The 18,028-nt window shown below is 45.6% G+C and overlaps 1 protein-coding gene across 2 annotated transcripts in view; it reads right to left on the reverse strand.

The window, feature by feature from the left end:
- The window catches only part of MAN1B1 (mannosidase alpha class 1B member 1), a 727,728-nt gene that overhangs the window by 601,170 nt on the left and 108,530 nt on the right, over positions 1-18,028 (reverse strand). The gene's annotated exons all lie outside the window — the stretch shown is intronic.

The raw sequence follows: 18,028 nt of genomic DNA on the forward strand, positions 1-18,028 counted from the left end.
CCTGTGACACAGTTTGGGAGCATTGTAATAGTAATACCTGGCCAAGTGAAACCCCAAGTTGGTGGTGAAACAAAGCCTGAGTTCAGGGCAAGGAATTAATGCGCCCTGCTGTTATGTGAACATTGTGCAACAGCCAAGAGAGGAGAGCCATTCTCTTGGCACCAAAAGATGTCGGAGACTAGGGGAAGGGAGTCATACACCCTGGTGTTTTATGAACATTCTGTTACAGCCAAGAGAGAGTCAGTCCAAGAAACCATTTTGAGACTTTGTTTTGATGCTCGGCCCTAGACGAAGAACATTTAATTTTCCCTATATCTGAAGGGGGGGGGGGGAATAATCCAGGGAGAGAGCATGTCTACTGAACCAAGAAGATCATCCTTTTTCTTTAGTTGATTTAGAATATAAGGGAAGGAAATCGGTTTCTGCCACGATGGTGGACCATTTACTTTTGACAAGACGACTTGAAACAATCCTTAGTTTTTCTTGAGGCAGCAAAACCCCTCTTAGAAATCGGGATATTTATGGTTTTCCTTTTATTTTGGGATTTAATAAAAGTCTCTAACCAAAACATACCACCAGTGTGTCAATTTCCTTCTTCTGCACCCTTTACCTATATAAAGGATTATGGCCAAAATGCAGATTTTTTCATGAAATACGTGTTATAAAGTTAAGTAACTAGTCTCTATGAGTATGCTGTTCGGTTTGTCATCCCTCATTTCGATATTCAGCTCAGAGAACTAGTCTCTACTGCACTTCTCAAAATGCCTCCTCACTGATACTTTTGCAGATGAATAGTGCAGTGAGGACTTGGGGTTTCGTTGTAATCATTTTATCTATAACTGATAGGCTTTTCTGGCCTCACCTTGTTGACAGCTCCCCGGTGAGCATCTCAATGACTGATATGAAGCTCATGCAGTTCTATATTTCTCTAGCCAGGTGTTCATACTTTATATTTCACACTCTCAAAGAATGCAGTGACCCATCAAGTCTTTGAAAGCCTAAGGGTCTGTATGTGTGCCCTTTCTCCTCCAGTGTTCTCATAAAAATTGTTTGCCTGCGACCTCAATATGAGGAATATCCCATATTGCTGTGTCTTCTGTTTAGTCTGATGACAGCGATTGCTGTTTGCCAGCCAACTGCAGGTTCAAGTTTAGAGGGGGGCTAGCCGCTCAGTGTAGCAAGACCACGTATCTTGCGGAAATGGGGAAAAGAGAAGGCTGCTTATTTGTAGGAATGGTCAGAACCAGGCCTGTCAAAGGGTTCTTAGAGGCCAACCCAGGTAATGAGCAAGGCCTTTTCACACATGGTCTTACCAAACTCTCACACAGTAGCAAGGGCTGAGCAGTGAAGCAGGCTTAGGAGATATGGGGCTGCTGTGAAGTACAGTTAACAGCACCTCGAGATAGCCAAGTAACAGTTACATGCAGAAGTATACAAATATACTATTTATCATGTCTTGACACACATGCATGTAAACCTGAACTTAAAAATACTGTACACTACAAAAACACTTAGATGATAAACCTTTGTGAGACATTCTCTCGCGACTGATCCTGATGCACCAATATGCCTATGCCAATTGCATTTGAAGGCGTCATCGGTTGATATCTGCAGTTTAAGCGCCTGTTTGATATTGACAACTGGACAGCTTTTGCCAAACTGAAATTTAATACTTTAAAGACTGAATTTTTTTCATTTGACCGGACAAGTCGAAAAGAGCACATTGAATCCTAGCTTGCATTTTTCCTACACTTGCAGCTGTTGCTATTGGCTTCTGGTTGGACCACAAGTATCCTAGAAACAAGTTGAGGAAAAAGCTCAAGCCACCAACTGTCAACTTGATCTTCGTCACAAGATTAAATTATTTATACCGGCTGAGCGTTTTCCACAGTGTTACAATCTCTAGTTCTCTTCCATGTAGACAGCAGTACTACTATATTGCGCCCGCTGGCCTCTTAGGTCGGGTATTCACTCTGCTGCTCACCAATCTATTGGAGAGAAGAAGTCAGGTCATACTTCTTCAATACTGGCCAAGCTTCATTGGCTTCCTCTTGAGACACTCATTTCATTTATATTAGCCTAATTTGCCAATAAAGCTGTGGTTTTGCATTGATTTCTCTATCAAGCTACCAGATCAACAATTTCTTGTGCCTTTAGACCTCGCTCACTTAAGCATACCGAAAGTATCCAAATCTCAACTGCTAAGCAGGCTTTTCAGGTTGACCAACCTACAACTAGAATTCTTTTCATCTTCCTTATTAAAAATACTGTTCTGCTCGCTGATGCCCCCAGGTTGGGTTTGCACCACCTTATGTAAAATTAGAAGAGATTAAACTTTTTAAGAAGAGTTAAGTTTACACTAACAAAAAGTAATGTGTACAAACAGTAAACATAATATAAACAAGTATATACCGCTATAAAATGTCATCATGTAACTCCATGTATAAGCACACACTCATTCCATATTAATACAAATCCAACCTAAAAACACTTACTTAAACTATGGTATGGCTGTAACCGGTCTAATATGTAAAGTGAGTGTTAAAGCTGGATTTGCACTGGATATGCAGCGATTGTAACTTAAGGTTGCGAACAAAGCAAAGCAAATATTTTTGGGGGGGTTGGTGTAAGCCCGTCCAGCCATTTTTCAAAAATTCGGTGATGGGGGGTCCTGGGGGGGTCCCTTGGCCTAAAGAATATTCATATATCTCCCATTGTGTATTGCAGCAATGGGGCTTTTCAGAAATAAGGAGACACCATTTTATTTATCGCTCAATGCAAGCGATTCCCTTGGTAGTCCCAAAAGGTAAAGGGTTCAAACTAATATTAGGAGGAGGAAAAGTGGTGGCTTCACATCGGTGTACGCATCAGTATACGCATGGGACAGTGAAAGAGGACCAAACGGTTAGCTGAGCACTGTAGGGGAAGGGCAGAGAATCTGTTTCGATTCACAGGAATCCTGTGGAAAAACTGTACCATGTGCTTGGTTGGGGAAACAAGTGTCTCAAGGGAATGACTGGGGAAAGGGGGATAATAGGAAGGTCAGGAGGGATTGACAAACTGGGGGCTACCTAAAGTGGAGAAGAGGCACACAAGTGGAGTGACAGTGTGACTAGAGAAGACACTTTAATTTTCGATTGCTTTTAGCCCCATGTTGCACCAACAACATGACAATGTGGACAGTGCCAAAGGCTATGGCTTGTGGTACTGTGTTACTTACTAAATGGGCCACAGTCTTCCAGCCTAATTATTGCAACATTGTGCCAAAGGTCATAGTCCTTTAGCTCAATTGCTGCAATGTGGACAGACCGCCCATGACCTGCGGGATCAAGCCCAATATGCATATGGTATTTCCGGAATCACCCAAAGAGACCAATAAAGAATAGCCTGAATGAGTGACTTGGCCGAAATGTTTGACCAAATCACACATTTACAATGTATCACTCAGCCTCACCTTAACATCCGTGTAACTAAAGTGTTTCCTTGAAAATATATATATGCTTGCTTTTGTAAATTTGGTGTAAATCCGTCCAGTAGTTTCTTTTTTTAAATGGGCAAAAAGGAGGTCAAAATCATTTGTGATGTCTGCTTCCTGATTTGGTGTCTGTAGATGCCTCTGGACCAATCAGAGAGCCACGCAGGAAACCCCATAACAGCAAAGAGATCCTCTTAAACATCCCTGCAGTAACATCGCCCGCGAGAGTGGGCCTTACTCCAGACGTTGAGAAGGTGGGCGAGTCTCGCACCACACATGGGGGAGAAGAATGCCAGACAAATCAAAAGGCGGAAAGGGTAAACGGACCAGCATGGAATAACTTGCCAAAAAGCACAACAAAAGCCAACCTACCACATCAGAGGCAAGCACGACTGCGATCGGCCCAGAACAGCAGGAAGGAGGACAAGGCGAGGGTCCCATATTAGAGGCTATAGCGGCCCCGACGGCATCCCTGGAACATAAACTAGATGCAGTCATGGTGGATGTGGGACTCCGTCGGCAGGATGTACGGACCCTGGCGGACCGAGCACACAGCGGAAGATGCAGAGGGGAGGGTTCAAAGAAATAATGTTCGGATTGTTGGACTGCCAGAGGAAGAGGAAGGCAGAGACCCCACGAATTATGTGGAAAACCTGCTGCAAGAGAGATTGGGGCAGGGGTGCTGTCCCAGGGCTTCGGAGTGGAGAGAGCCCACAGGGGCCGGACCAAGAAACCTTAACCGGGAGTGCCCTCCAGACCGATGATAGCCAAGATCATGAACTCTAAAGATCAGGAGAAAACACTGAAATGTTCAAGGGAAGGGGGGAGCGATAACCTGGGTACTCCTCCATGGTAGCAATTTACCCAGACTACACAGCTCTGGTCCAGAGACAACGGGCGCGTTTTGGACCGACTAAGGAACGCCTTAGGGTACCAAACATAACAAACCTGCTACTGCACCCCACCAAATTAAAAGTGATACGTGAAGGCAGAGAGTACTTCTTCAAAACGACGGAGGAGCCCCATGCATGGATGGATCAACAGGGCATCCCCCAACAGAGAGCCAGAAATGAGAACAATAACTGGAAACTACCCCAGTGACAACACGTGCAGAATTAACAGTGAATATGGACACCGAAGACACCATTGATATGATGCAGGCCAGATGTAGTATAAATAAAGGAGCAATGAATCTTGGTCCTGCTGCAGGTAGACGCCGGGACACACAACCCCACAGATTTCTACAAGTTCAGAGGCCAGTTCTAAGGCATCACGCTGCGGCGGGCCTGCCCCAACTAGGGAGGGCAGTGCAAGAGAAGCAGCGGTGCCTGTGCAGGGGGAGGGATGCTGGGGGTTTGTTCACAGTTAATGTTCGTTGCTTGGAAGAAGGCACAGGAAGGGGGGAATTTCACATGAAGACGACGATATGAAGGTGCAGGAAACAAAATTATCAAATGTGGCGAAAAGAGGAAGGATGTGCTTTACACCACCAAGCTGTAGGAACTTTGCAAAAGCCACATGGCACAGGGATGGCATAGCCACTTGGGGATTCACCACGACAGCAGGAACTGCATTCTACAACACACACAACTCAGGGAGATTGAACGAGAAATAGAGAGGATGGAACCGCAGGCGGGCTTGCTGGAGGAAGAACCACTTGAACTTGTGTCCCTTAGGATACAGTGCAACACTGGGAGAAATTGGGGAATCTAAACTACAGGAAATACACACAAAGACTTCATGCCGAGGGGGATAAGCCAGGGAGGCTCTTGGCCTGGCTAACCAAGCAGGAAGTTAGGAAAGTCCCAACCAACGTGGTTAGAGACAACACAGGTGATGAGGTGAGGACCCTGGAGGAGATTAACCAGGTTTTTTCACAATTTTATGAGGCCTTATCCTCGAGCACACAGGAAGCAGACAGCTTGGCTATTGCTGACGCCCTAGACCAGATTGAACTCCCAAAATTGGATGCTCAGATACTCGAAGCCCTCTTAACAGTTGAGGAACTGGAAGCGGTAATAGACAGCCTCCCGACATATAAGACCCCGGGACCCAACGGGCTACCCGGAGAGTTCTACAAAAAATACAAGACCTGCCAAATTATTACTATCATTGTAATGGCCAAAACTGACCAAATGATGTATCGAAATGGAATTATTTGTTATTTATCTATGGACTGTCTGTATAACTTTGTGTTTATTTAAGACATTGCCCTGATTTGATGAAGGCAGAGTTTATGCCGAAACACGTGTTATCACAGAGGGCTAACTGAATCATATGACCACTACTCAAACTTTGAGCAAGTTTCAACCATTTCTCAGCATTTAAGAGCTTTTTTTGTGGCAAGTGTATACGTGTGAAGCAAAGCCATACTAAATTCTGTTATACGGAATAGAGGAACTCACGTCTCCGTTCATGTCTTCACACTCATGCGACACCTCCAAGAGATTAGAATAGGTTGCAGAGGTAAAGAAGTTGGTATCCCCAAATACGTTCCTCACACTTCTTTATACTATCTAGCAGGGCAGCTGCAATTTGTGGTCCGATAACTGGGGAATGAAGCATCCATAGACTCATTACTATTTCAACCAGCACTACTGCACTGCTATTTACGAGAACTCATCTGGATGGAAAAGCCCTGGACCGAGATCCTGCCTACCCTGATCAGATTGGGGCAACGCTATGGAAGAAAGCATGGAATATCCAAGGAATTCAGGACCCATGCTCCTTGAAGATTCCCCTGGCGGGATTGGCAGGCACCCGGTCAGAAGCCCTGGCTGCATATAGGACACATTGGGAAGCCAAAGGAGTGGCACAGGTGGGTGACCTGTGGAAAGAGGGAAAATGGGTGGACTTTGACAACCTTAGAGAAGAAAACGAAATACACAAAAGGCCAGTTCAAGCTGCACAACAGCATGGCCAAAACAAATAATAAAATAAATAAATAAATCAGGAAAAGGTGGCCGGACCTCACTGGAGAGGGCAAAATAAAGGAAGACCTACACACATGGTACAACGTCTCCGAAGGAGGGCACAAGACGTCCAGGCTCTACGAACAGCTTATGAAAAGCAACAACACAAGGGAACTGCATCTACGAGACCAATGGGAGACAGAACTCCGAAGGCCCTTCACAGATCAGGAATGGATAAGGGTTCTACGATACACGAGAAAGGTCTCTAGAAATGCAAGATTCAGGCAGACACAGCTATATGTCAGACACAGAACGTACCTCACCCTAAAAAGACTATCCAACAAGGGGAATAAAGACACTTGAACTTGCCACAGATGCACAGCAGAAAATACAGACATGCTCCACATGTTCTGGGGGTGCCCAGTAATACAGAAATTGTGGATAGGCATCAAGACAAGAGCGACAGCGGGTGGATTACAAATGCAGGAACGGACGCCAGAATCCTACTTGTTAGGTCTGTTCCCAAGGCGAGGTAAACAAAAGACACAGTAGCCAAGATAAAAGACTTGATGTGCATCCTGGCAAAGCGCTGGAACGTAATGGCTGGCATGGAAGGCCGACACAGGCCCCAGCATAGAAGCATGGTGGGCTGGCTGTCATGGTCAGGAAGTCAGGGGGCGCATGCACAGGAGACCTGGGTGGACGCTGTCCTGGCGCCTTCGGCGCCAGGCTTATGAACAAAAGTAAACAAGAACATCCATTTAAACACCAAAAAGCTTTTATTATGGACATAGCACTTCAGATGCATTAACCTTGAACATTCCATCCATTAAGCAGCCCCAAGTGTTTTCTTGGGTGTGGCTGCTAATGGATTGCCTTCGCACATGCTCACTCTCTAGGAGTGGCAGGGTGTGGCTGGGAAGCCGGCCCTAATGGCCATGCCCATGATCTCAGCTAAATACGCCGCCCCGATCCTCAAGACCGATGCTTCGCGTTATTCTGCACTTGCAAGCAGCGCAATGCTCACCGTCGCCTAAGGTCAGACTTACCTTTGAAGATCCTGCTTCCTGGACATCCTGCTTCCTGCCACCATACTTACCAACTGGGGGAAGCTGTTCTTACCTGTACATCTCTTCAGCGAACCAAGTATTCATCTTTACACTTTCCGGAACGCCGAAATCTTCATCGTGGCACTGCAGCATGACACACTCCATTGTCGACAGCAGCTCCTGCAAGCAAAAACAGAAGACAAGGTTAGACATCGAAAAAACAGTCCATTTTAGGTTGCACTTCACCATACTTCATGCTTTTCCTTAAACCATCACTTACCTGCTGTCGAACATTGCAGTAGCATCCATCTTCCATCCGGACGCGTCTCGCGTCTTGCGTCTCACAGCTGCATTGAGGCCGCATTTCCATCTAAGGGAAGAAAACAGAAGAGAGACATTATCGCGGGCATAAATAGGAGCAACATATAAGACATTAAACAGAACGAACAGCATCACAAGAGCTCAAGAAAGACTTACCAATCATATGGAGAAGCATAGTCGCAGCTGGACTGGACTAATCTTGATCAGGGATCAGTGAAAGAACTAGATCCCATTCGAAGCGCCCCTGCCAGAAGTAGCTGGACGGAGAACTTATCTTCCATAATTCACAGGTGAGCTTTATGGGCCGGCGTATGCTCACAGAAACCGTACTTTGGGGGTGAAGGGTTTGAGAGGTACCACAATCACAGATTGGCGCACTCACACACTCTGTATCTCCACGCAGGAGCAGTATCACCACGTACCACCGCTCACAGCTTTTCTACAGAGGGAGAGGCCTGAAGGGGGGTGATTCAAGTTCAGAGAGGGCTGCAACCGTGCCCCAATGCCTCTGCAGAGACTAGGTGATCATAACAGAACGCGAAGCCTCTCATACTCTCTGCCTGGGCGTTATGGAAACTTCAGAAACAGATCAGTTAGCCCTCTTACTAGGGGAATTACGGGCTGAAGTACATGCTTCAAGACAGGAAACCAATGCATTACGGAGGGATCTTATTGTAACTCGAGAAAGAACGGACAAATTGGCAAGACAAATGCTACAAGCACAAGCAGGACAGGGTCCACTGCCTGGAGGGACCCATTCTTCTCATTCTTCCACACCACAACAATCAACACTAATTCAGGTGGTTCTTCCAGGAGCAGTGCCTCTAGCCCCTCCCGAACGCTTCATCGGCGACCCAAACAAGTTTGCTGTATTTATGAACCAATGTCGCCTTCATTTATTGCGCAGACCAGGAGCCTTTCCTAATGACCAAGCCAAAGTGGCGTTTGTACTCTCGTATTTAGGAAGTAGTGCGGCAGACCGGTCTATACCTTTGGTAAATCAAGAAGACCGTTTACTCCAGAACTATGGGAATTTCAAATAGGAGATGGAGAAATTGTTTGCCCGTCATACTCAAGGACAAGCTCTGGACAACGAGTTGTTGTCACTCAGACAAGGGAGTCAAGATCTATTAACCTATATTGCAACCTTCAATCGTCTCATAGCCCAGACCAACTAGCCAGAAGAGAAGACTACACTTTTACCAAGGGTTGCGTGGAGAACTTAAGGATGTGTTAGAGCAAGTGGCGAATCCCCCCCGAGAGGTGTGCGGACTACATAGACCTGACGCTGCAACTCGATCATAGGTTGCAGAATCGGAAAATGGATCGAGCTAGATCAGAGCGACGGTCAGTTTACGTACGACCTCGTGAGAATCAGACTAAACCACATGAACAGTCTGAGCCAATGCAAATTGGTGGATTACGAAGTCCCCTTAACAAAGCAGCAAGGGAAAAGAAAAAGACAACAACAACTTTGCTTATATTGTGGACAAGCAGGTCACTTCCTCCGTGACTGCCCGGTAAAACCACCCAAGAAAACGGTTGGGGCAACAGACAAAACTGATGAAGAAGAACATAACTCGGGTAACGCCAATGCCGGCAAGTGTAGGGGTCCGCTTGTCAAGCATGAAAAAGGAATCCGTACAGACTTCACATCTAGTCCTTCCAGTGCTTTTAGTGAATCACAAGCAACCCTCAAAAATACATGCCTTGGAGGCATGTATTGATTGTGGAGCTGTGGGTAACTACATTGACCAAGATTTGGCTCTCCGAATAGGCCTTCCTCTCCGACAGAAGCAGAAATCGGAAAACGTCACTGCTGCGGATGGTTCTCAGCTATCATCCGGCCCGGTGACAATACACTGAGAAAGTCGAGCTACTGTGTCAGGACGGGCATCAAGAGGACATTACTTTCGATCTCATCGGTGTCCCTCAGTTCCAGATGATATTGTGAATGCCCTGACTGGAGACCCACAATCCTAGGATCGACAGGCGAAAACGAGTTCTGACATTTCCTCATGATTGTGCCAACACAGGATACAAAAAAGATGACACCATTCTGAAACCGAAGAAAGGAATTGTGTTGGGCCTCATCAGCTCCTTACCGCTTGAATACCAAGATTAGCAGGATGTCTTCAAAAAAAGAGCAAGCCAACGTTCTGCCCCCGCACAGACCCTATGATTGTCAAATAGATCTTGTACCCAGAGCCCAGATCCCTTGCAGCCGAATTTACGCTCTGACAGAACAGGAAAATCAGCAACTTAGAACTTACCTGGATCAGTACCTGGTGAATGGTTTCATTCACCGGTCCAAGTCACCTGCCTCCTCGCCCTTATTCTTCGTGCCTAAAAAGGAGGGGGACTTAAGAACTTTCATCGACTATAGAGCCATCAATCAGATCACAGTAAAGAATAAATAAATATTAAAAAAATCGATATACTTTACCACTTATATCAGAGCTCCTGGACCAAGTGAAACATGCTCAAATCTACACAAAACTGGATTTAAGAGGAGCATACCATCTTGAAAAAGTAAAAGAGGGAGACAAGTGGAAAATGGCCTTCCGCACGAAGTACGGCCTCTTTGAATACCCCTTCGGGCTATGCAATGCCCCTGCAGCGTTCCAATTCTTTATGAATGATGTACTCCGTGAACTACTGGACGTTTGCGCACTTGTTTATATTGACGACATGCTTATCTACTCAAATTCCATGGAAGAACATGTAGTCCATATTCGGGCAGTCTTAGAGAAGCTTCGACAACACCAATTTTATGCCAAGTTGGAAAACATTTTTTTCCATGTTACCGAGGTCGGGTTTCTCGGTTTCATGGTCACACCACAAGGCATACATATGGATACACGAAAGGTGGATGCACTCCTCCAATGGCCCTCACCAGCATCCACGAAAGGTGTGCAAAGCGTGCTCGGATTCGCCAACTTTTACCGTTGGTTTATACCTGGGTTTTCACACATTGTACATTCAATTACCTCCTTGTTAAAGACAAATCAAACGTTCCATTGGTCGACAGAAGCTGAAGAAGCCTTCCAGAAGTTGAAACTAGCATTCACTACAGCACCAGTCCTTCAACACCCACGACCAGACCTACCTTACATAGTTGAGACAGATGCTTCAAAAATAGCCATGGGAGCAGTACGGTCACAACGAGACCCTGAAACAGGACAACTACACCCCGTCGCATTCTGATCCCGCAAATTTTCAGCACCCGAGTTGAACTACGCAATCAGAGATAAGGAATTACTGGTGATTAACGCAGCATTCAAGGCCTGGAGACATTACCTTCTTGGGGCGATACATACAGTCACTGTCATCCCGGACCACCGTAACTTGCAACACTTGAAAACCGCCAAAGCACAATCCTCGCGTCAACTTCGTTGGGCTCTCTTTTTCACGGAATACGATTTTATTATCACTTATTGACCTGGAGTACGCAATGGGAAAACAGACGCTCTATCACGCATGAGTGAAGAAAAGAAAAAAAAAAAAAAAAAAAAAAAAAAAAAAGGAGGCTTTTACAGCATCCAACCCCGTGGCCAGAATTCCTGAGGAAAGGATTCAAACCAGAATAACTGCCACCACATGTGTGGATGACTAAAGAACCAGTTTGCAATCCCTGATGGAAGAATCAACACAACAGGAATGGCTGTTAAAAGGTGACCATTACACCATCAAAGACAATCTACCATATTTCCAAGGAAGATTATATGTCCAAGACCAAGAACTGCAAAAGCAAATCATCACAAATTACCACGATTCATTAGTGGAAGGACACCCAGGAATAGCCAAAACTCAGGCTAAGGTAAAACAAAACTACTGGTGGCCAACCTGGCGAAAAGACATTGCCCAATTTATTGAAACCTGCGGTGTCTGTACACAACACAAGTCTCAGAAACAGAAGCCTGCTGGCTTACTACATCCCCTAACAGTACCGCCAGCACCTTGGCATACCCTGTCGATGGACTTCATCATGGATCTTCCACCCTGCAATGGATAGAACACCATATTAGTCGTCATGGATTTATTCTCCACAATGGCCCATTTCATCCCTCTGAAAGGACTCCCAACTGCGTCAACTCTCGCTTCTGTGTTCCTAGAGCAAATTGTTCGATTGCATGGATTTCCATCAATATTAGTATCTGATTGCGGAACTCAATTGGTTTCTGCCTTTTGGAGAAAGTGTTGTACGATTGCCAAAATCGATCTCCGGTTGTCCATAAGCCATCACCCTCAAACTGATGGGCAAACTGAACGAACCAAACAAACTTTAGAGCAATATCTCAGGTGTATGTTGCAACAGTCGGAGGATTCTTGGGAAAATATACTCTGGATAGCTAAGTATGCATACAACAACTCAGTTCACACAAGCACAGGGCAAACACCATTCTACACTGTGCACAGAAGACATCAGTATTTAATCCACCCGATACACTGGAAATGCCAGACATAAAAGAACTTGCATAAAACCATCACTAAGGTTCTTAAGGAGGCGACAGAGCATCTGACCAAGGCTAAGGAAAGACAAAAACTGTTTCCTGATTGACATCGGAAGGAAGCTCCCGCCTACCAGATTGGAGAAAAGTTGTGGTTACCATCCAAATATATTCCCCTGAAGGGGCCAAGAGCTTTCTGCCCAAGATACCTGGGCCCCTATACTATAAAGACCATAATCAATCCTGGCGCCATGAAATTGGAGTTACCATCTCACATGAAAATTCACCCCGCATTTCATGTCTCTCTCCTCAAACCCATGAAATCCAATACACGGATTAGTTCTCCGCCAGAGCCCGAAGTAATAGGTGGAGAAACAGAATATGACGGCAAATCCATCCTGGACTCCAAGGTGGTTCGATCAAAATTGTATTACCTAATTGACTGGAAAGGTTACGGACCTCAAGAACGAACTTGGGAACCCAGAGAACAAATCCATGCTCCGCGTTTAAATCAGACAGTTCCATCGCAATAATCCCACCAAACCAGGACCGGCAGGAGAACCAACCTTGAGAGGGGCCTTGAGGGGGAGTGCTGTCATGGTCATGAAGTCTGGGGCACAGGCATGTAGGGGGTCGCATGCACAGGAGACCTGGGTGGACAATGAACAAAAAGTAAACAAGAACATCCATTTAACACCAAAAAGCTTTTTATTATGGACATAGCACTTCAGATGCATTAACCTTGAACATTCCATCCATTAAGCAGCCCCAAGTGTATTCTTGGGTGTCGCTGCTAATGGATTGCCTTCGCACGTGCTCACTCTCTAGGATTGGCAGGGTGTGGCTGGTAAGCCGGCCCTAATGGGCGTGCCAAAAATCTCAGCTATATAAGCTGCCCCGATCCTCAAGACAGACGCTTCGTGTTATTCTGCGCTTGCAAGCAGCGCGACGCTCACCGTCGCCTGAGGTCAGACTTACCTTTGAAGATCCTGCTTCCTGGACAACCTGCTTCCTGCCAGCATACTTAAGCTATTCTTAACGGTACATCTCTTTACGGCGAACCAAGTATTCATCTTTACACTTTCCGGAACGCTAAAATCTTCATCTTGGCACCGCAGCACGACACGCTCCATCGTCGACCGCAGCACCTCCAAGGAAAAACAGAAGACCAGGTTAGACATTGAAAAAACAGTCAGTTTAAGGTTGTGCTTCGCCATACTTTGCGCTTTTCCTTAAACCATCACTTACCTGCTGTCGAACATTGCGGTAGCATCCATTTTCCATCCGGCCGCGTCTCGCGTCTCACAGCTGCATTGAGGCCGCCTTTCCATCTAAGGGAAGAAAACAGAAGAGACATTATTGCAGACATAAATAGGAGCAACATATAAAGACATTAAACAGAATGAACAGCATCACAAGAGCTCATGAAAGACTTACCAATCATAAGGAGAAGCTGGACTGGACTAATCCTTATCAGGGATCAGTGAAGGAACTAGATCCCATTCGACGCGCCCCTGCCAGAAGTAGCAGGACGGACAGCTTATCTTCCATAATTCACAGGTGAGCTTTATGGGCCGGCGTATGCTCACAGAAACCGTACTTTGGGGTGAAGTGTTCGAGAGCTACAACAGTCACAGATTGGCGCACTCACACACATCTCCACGCAGGAGCAGTATCACCATGTACCACCGCTCACAGCTTTTCTACTGAGGGAGAGGCCTGAAGGGGGTGATTCAAGTTCAGAGAGTGCTGCAACCGTGCCCCAACGCCTCCGCAGAGACTAGGTGAGCGTAACACCAACCTGAATCATTGGGCACTGGCAGAGACAACAGTATGGACCAGCGCAGTACAGAGAAGGGTCAAGGGAAAGTAGCGACAAGATAATAGCCTGGAACACACTCCTACAGGATGTGCTGTGATCCAGAGATGACAGGGATAACTAGGACCCTGATGAGACCAAAAGCTTGGTTAGGATAAGAACCCAATGAACCAAGAGGAAAGCCCTAACGAAGGTGTCTTACCAACTGTGGGTGCTATTTGAACATCAGTTCACTGGGTTTGGGAAAAAGACAAGCCACTGGCAAGAGGTAACCGGAGAACTGTGCATATAGACATGAGAAAGTGCCAAGACAATCCCAATTGTGAGAGACTGCCCACAAGCAGTGCCATTCTGTATGTTGTGTTATGTTGTTTGTGTTTTAAACAAAGAGTTTAAAAAGAAATAAAAGAAAAAAAAAGAAAAAGGACAAGCTGCCATCTTGGCACAGCGCTCGAGCACCCCCCGGCAAGAGGGTTTCTGGGTTAGCCTTCTTAAAAGGGAAAGTTCACTCAAAAATGTTATTGTCTCGATCGTTCAGGCAAGTATTTTTATTTAAGCATACTGTAATCTATCTTAAATTTCTTCCTATGCATCTTACCTTAGCTTTCCTCACTTTTACACATGCAAAAACAACGGGTCAGGAGCTGCCATCTTGTGCTAATCTTATCAGTTGATGCATCGCCCACAAGTTCAAGTGGCCTCGCGGCAAGAATACAGATTGCCAGCCCCTCTAACTGACATTACTAGATGCTTATGCCCCTTTTCACAATGCCAATGCACATCTACTGTCAACGTTCTCTGTGTGGAAGCTATTGACGGGTCTTCATGGAAATGCCAGGACGGCTCTTTCCTCAAGTATAAACAGACCCTTGCTGAGCAGACAACATTGCAGTTGCTTTTTCAATCGTCTCACTATTTCTAGTTTCTATCGCCCATGACTCGGTTCTGCTCTGTTCAGCTATCTTCCTAGTACGATGCCCCGTGAACAGGTATTTATACTAGCAGAACTGATTTAACTTGGTACGTTTTTATTTTTCTGACTGTGGATTTTGTACTTATTCAATTTTCAGGAACTATGGCAACAATACAGCCCTATCAGTACAAGCCAGAATATTCAGAAGAGGAACTAACTGAAAGAGAAAGCGGAAACGATGGGGAAATCGGACGATAGTTGGGAACATGAATCACCGGAGCCTGAACCTAATCACATGGAAGTTGTTTCCACCTGGTGTACCTGCAATCGTTGCAAGGTCATGCCAACAGAGGTGGAGAACTGCTGCTGCCAAAGAAAACTCTGGATACTTGTCCTACATAGCCAAAGAAGACACAGCATCACTATGCGTTACCGAACTGCATGACTTCAGGGCAGTTTGCCACACAAGGTCCGTGTTGAGGATTATGATGGTGCTTATGCACGAACTTCGCACACCAGTTCGCCCTCGCAATCCAAGTAACGAGTAAGTATACTCTAAATGTGATGTATTTGAGCACTGAGACGACTAACATTTCATGTTGTTCTCCTACATTGTCGTAACTTTGATCGATCACTGATGAATGAATTTAGTCTGTAAATTGATTACATTTCACGCACTTATTGCAAATCAGAGTGTTCATCACTAGCATGTCTTTCACTTTCGACTAAAAAACAATATTTCTCTATGACCTAAACCGTTCACTTGAATGGGCGTTTACTTTGTAATGTGTCGATACTGCAAAGCCCAAGTACATGTTTCCAGAAATTTACTTTTCTAAGGGCAACTATGCCATCGAATTTAGGATGCATTTTCAAGTTAGGTGGTATACTTATCTGGTTCATTAAAATATACATTTTTCTCTTTCACAGGTGGTACAGGCAGGTGGCCTACCGTTCATTTACATGGTGGCTTCATGGGAGGCTTGGATTCCGCGTTCAACAAGTAATACCTGCCTGTGTTGCTCGAGCCTTTCGCACCAAATTCCCCAGTGACAGCAGACAGTACAGGGGATTTTCACACACTGGCCTGCAACCTCAAGTAGACAATTAGTAGTTTGTGCCATCCATCAACTTCGCCAAACTAAATAAAATACAAATGATCAAATACGAATAATTCTTTTGACTTTTTCAGCGAGTCAAGAACACACTCTATCTATGAGGGTCATGAAAGAATGGTTGGTGCCATTTTGCGCTCACCTTGTACCCCATCCATCCCCCGTCCAGTAGTGGGTGGGTGGGAATAGTCAAGGTGTACAACTCAAAAGGGATCCTGCAGACTCCCCTCTTCAAAACCCGCCCCTACAATCAACATGTGTGTGTCCCTTCAGCAGTGTTCTGCCCTTTTTGCACTCACCTCATGCCCACCCATTCCCCCTCCAGTATCAATGGCAGTTCACGCCTATGACTGTGCGCTCCCAAGGTGGCTAGGGTGGTGGGAACGCTCAAGTTGCCAAACACCATGTATACTTCAATGGGATCTTTCGCAGAGGGACCATTGTTCACATGGCCTCCCCAGACACACTGTCTCCAGACTCCCCTCTTCAACTCCATCCATCCCCCTCCCTCCCCAGTATCGATGGCAGTTGGCACCCAAGACCATGCACTCGAAAGGCAGCTGGGTGGGTGTGGATGCTCAAGGTGCCACAAGCTGTTGAATAGCTAGCCTCTGTGAGGCATTGACAATATACATTAGGAATCATACAAAATTATGCAGAACCTTTGATTTTTTTTTGTGTTGGCAATATAAGTCTGTAGCTTTTATTTTACATAATAATAAACCAAACAGGATTGTTGTGTTTATTTCACAAATCAACAGGTGTGCCACATTATCATAGTTCTGTACTTTTTGTGCACTTGGACCGGGAAACAGGAACACCTTAGTTCACAGAGTGCCCCCATAGTGGGCTCTCATGTCCTTGTGTTGGGGACCTGGTGAGCACTCTTGAGCTTGCTGGCAGATTCCTTCCAGGCCCATGCCGCCACACCCAAGTGGGTCCAGGGTCAGTCGGGTTCACCGAAAAGGCCCTTGCTCCCCTACAGCTCGATTCACAACCCCCTTGTTGCTAGTAGGTTTAAAATCCCTGTATGGAATAATTCCATCCCATTTACTGATCAGTGTGTTCCATTTTTGTGGAAACGCTCTGGGTCAGAATAGACTATGCTCCCACGAGGATGTGATCGTAGTTTGCTTCTTGTCTGTTTGGTCCACTTTCCAGTCTTACCCACAAAGCAATGGCCCACGGTACATGCAGATTTGTAGCGTTTCTCTTATCTGTTAAAAGATATTGCTTATGTTAGCTCTGGTCTTCTATATCTTGTAAAGCAATGTGATTTCCAACCTCCTATCTTGTGCCCCCATGCTTCCACACCAAGCTAATGTGGCTGCGACTATCCTCACATAATCGGTACCATATTCATTAATACCCGTTTTCCACATGGCCAGGCCCTAGTATCTCCAGACTCCCCTCTTCAAGATCCAGGCCCCGCAATCAACATATGTTTGTTTATGTCCGTCGAGCAGTGTTCCGGGACTTTTGCGCTCACATCGTCCCTATCCTCCCTAGTATCAAAGGCAGTTGGCACCTGTGAAAAGGGTCATACTGGGCCATAGGATTGTCTCGGGCAGCAATGAAAATGTTGCCCATAATTCGAAGTCGCTATTCATTCCTTTTCAGACATTGTTTGAATATTACCCAAAGGTGAGTATTTTGCCAAAAAGGTGATGCAAATTGTGCTTTAAAAAATATATATATTCACCAACAGTGTTCACTACTACTATCCACATATTGAAGTAACTCAAACTGGTCCACATTGTCCACTTTGAAATTTAAAAAAAAGTGGCTCACACAAGCATTTTACGTTTGGATTCAACCATGGCACTATTGCCCTATAGGAAGTAAGAACAGGCCTATACGTGTGCACGTGCAATGGGGGCTGGGTGGATGCGTACGGCAGATGTGAAACATTGGTATCGAGGCTGAGTGGGTGTCAACGAACACATCACACACACACACACACACACACACAC

Source organism: Ambystoma mexicanum, chromosome 8 (assembly GCF_040938575.1).
Source record: "Ambystoma mexicanum isolate Mex_15411 chromosome 8, UKY_AmexF1_1, whole genome shotgun sequence".
NCBI classification, from domain to species: Eukaryota; Metazoa; Chordata; class Amphibia; order Caudata; family Ambystomatidae; genus Ambystoma; species Ambystoma mexicanum.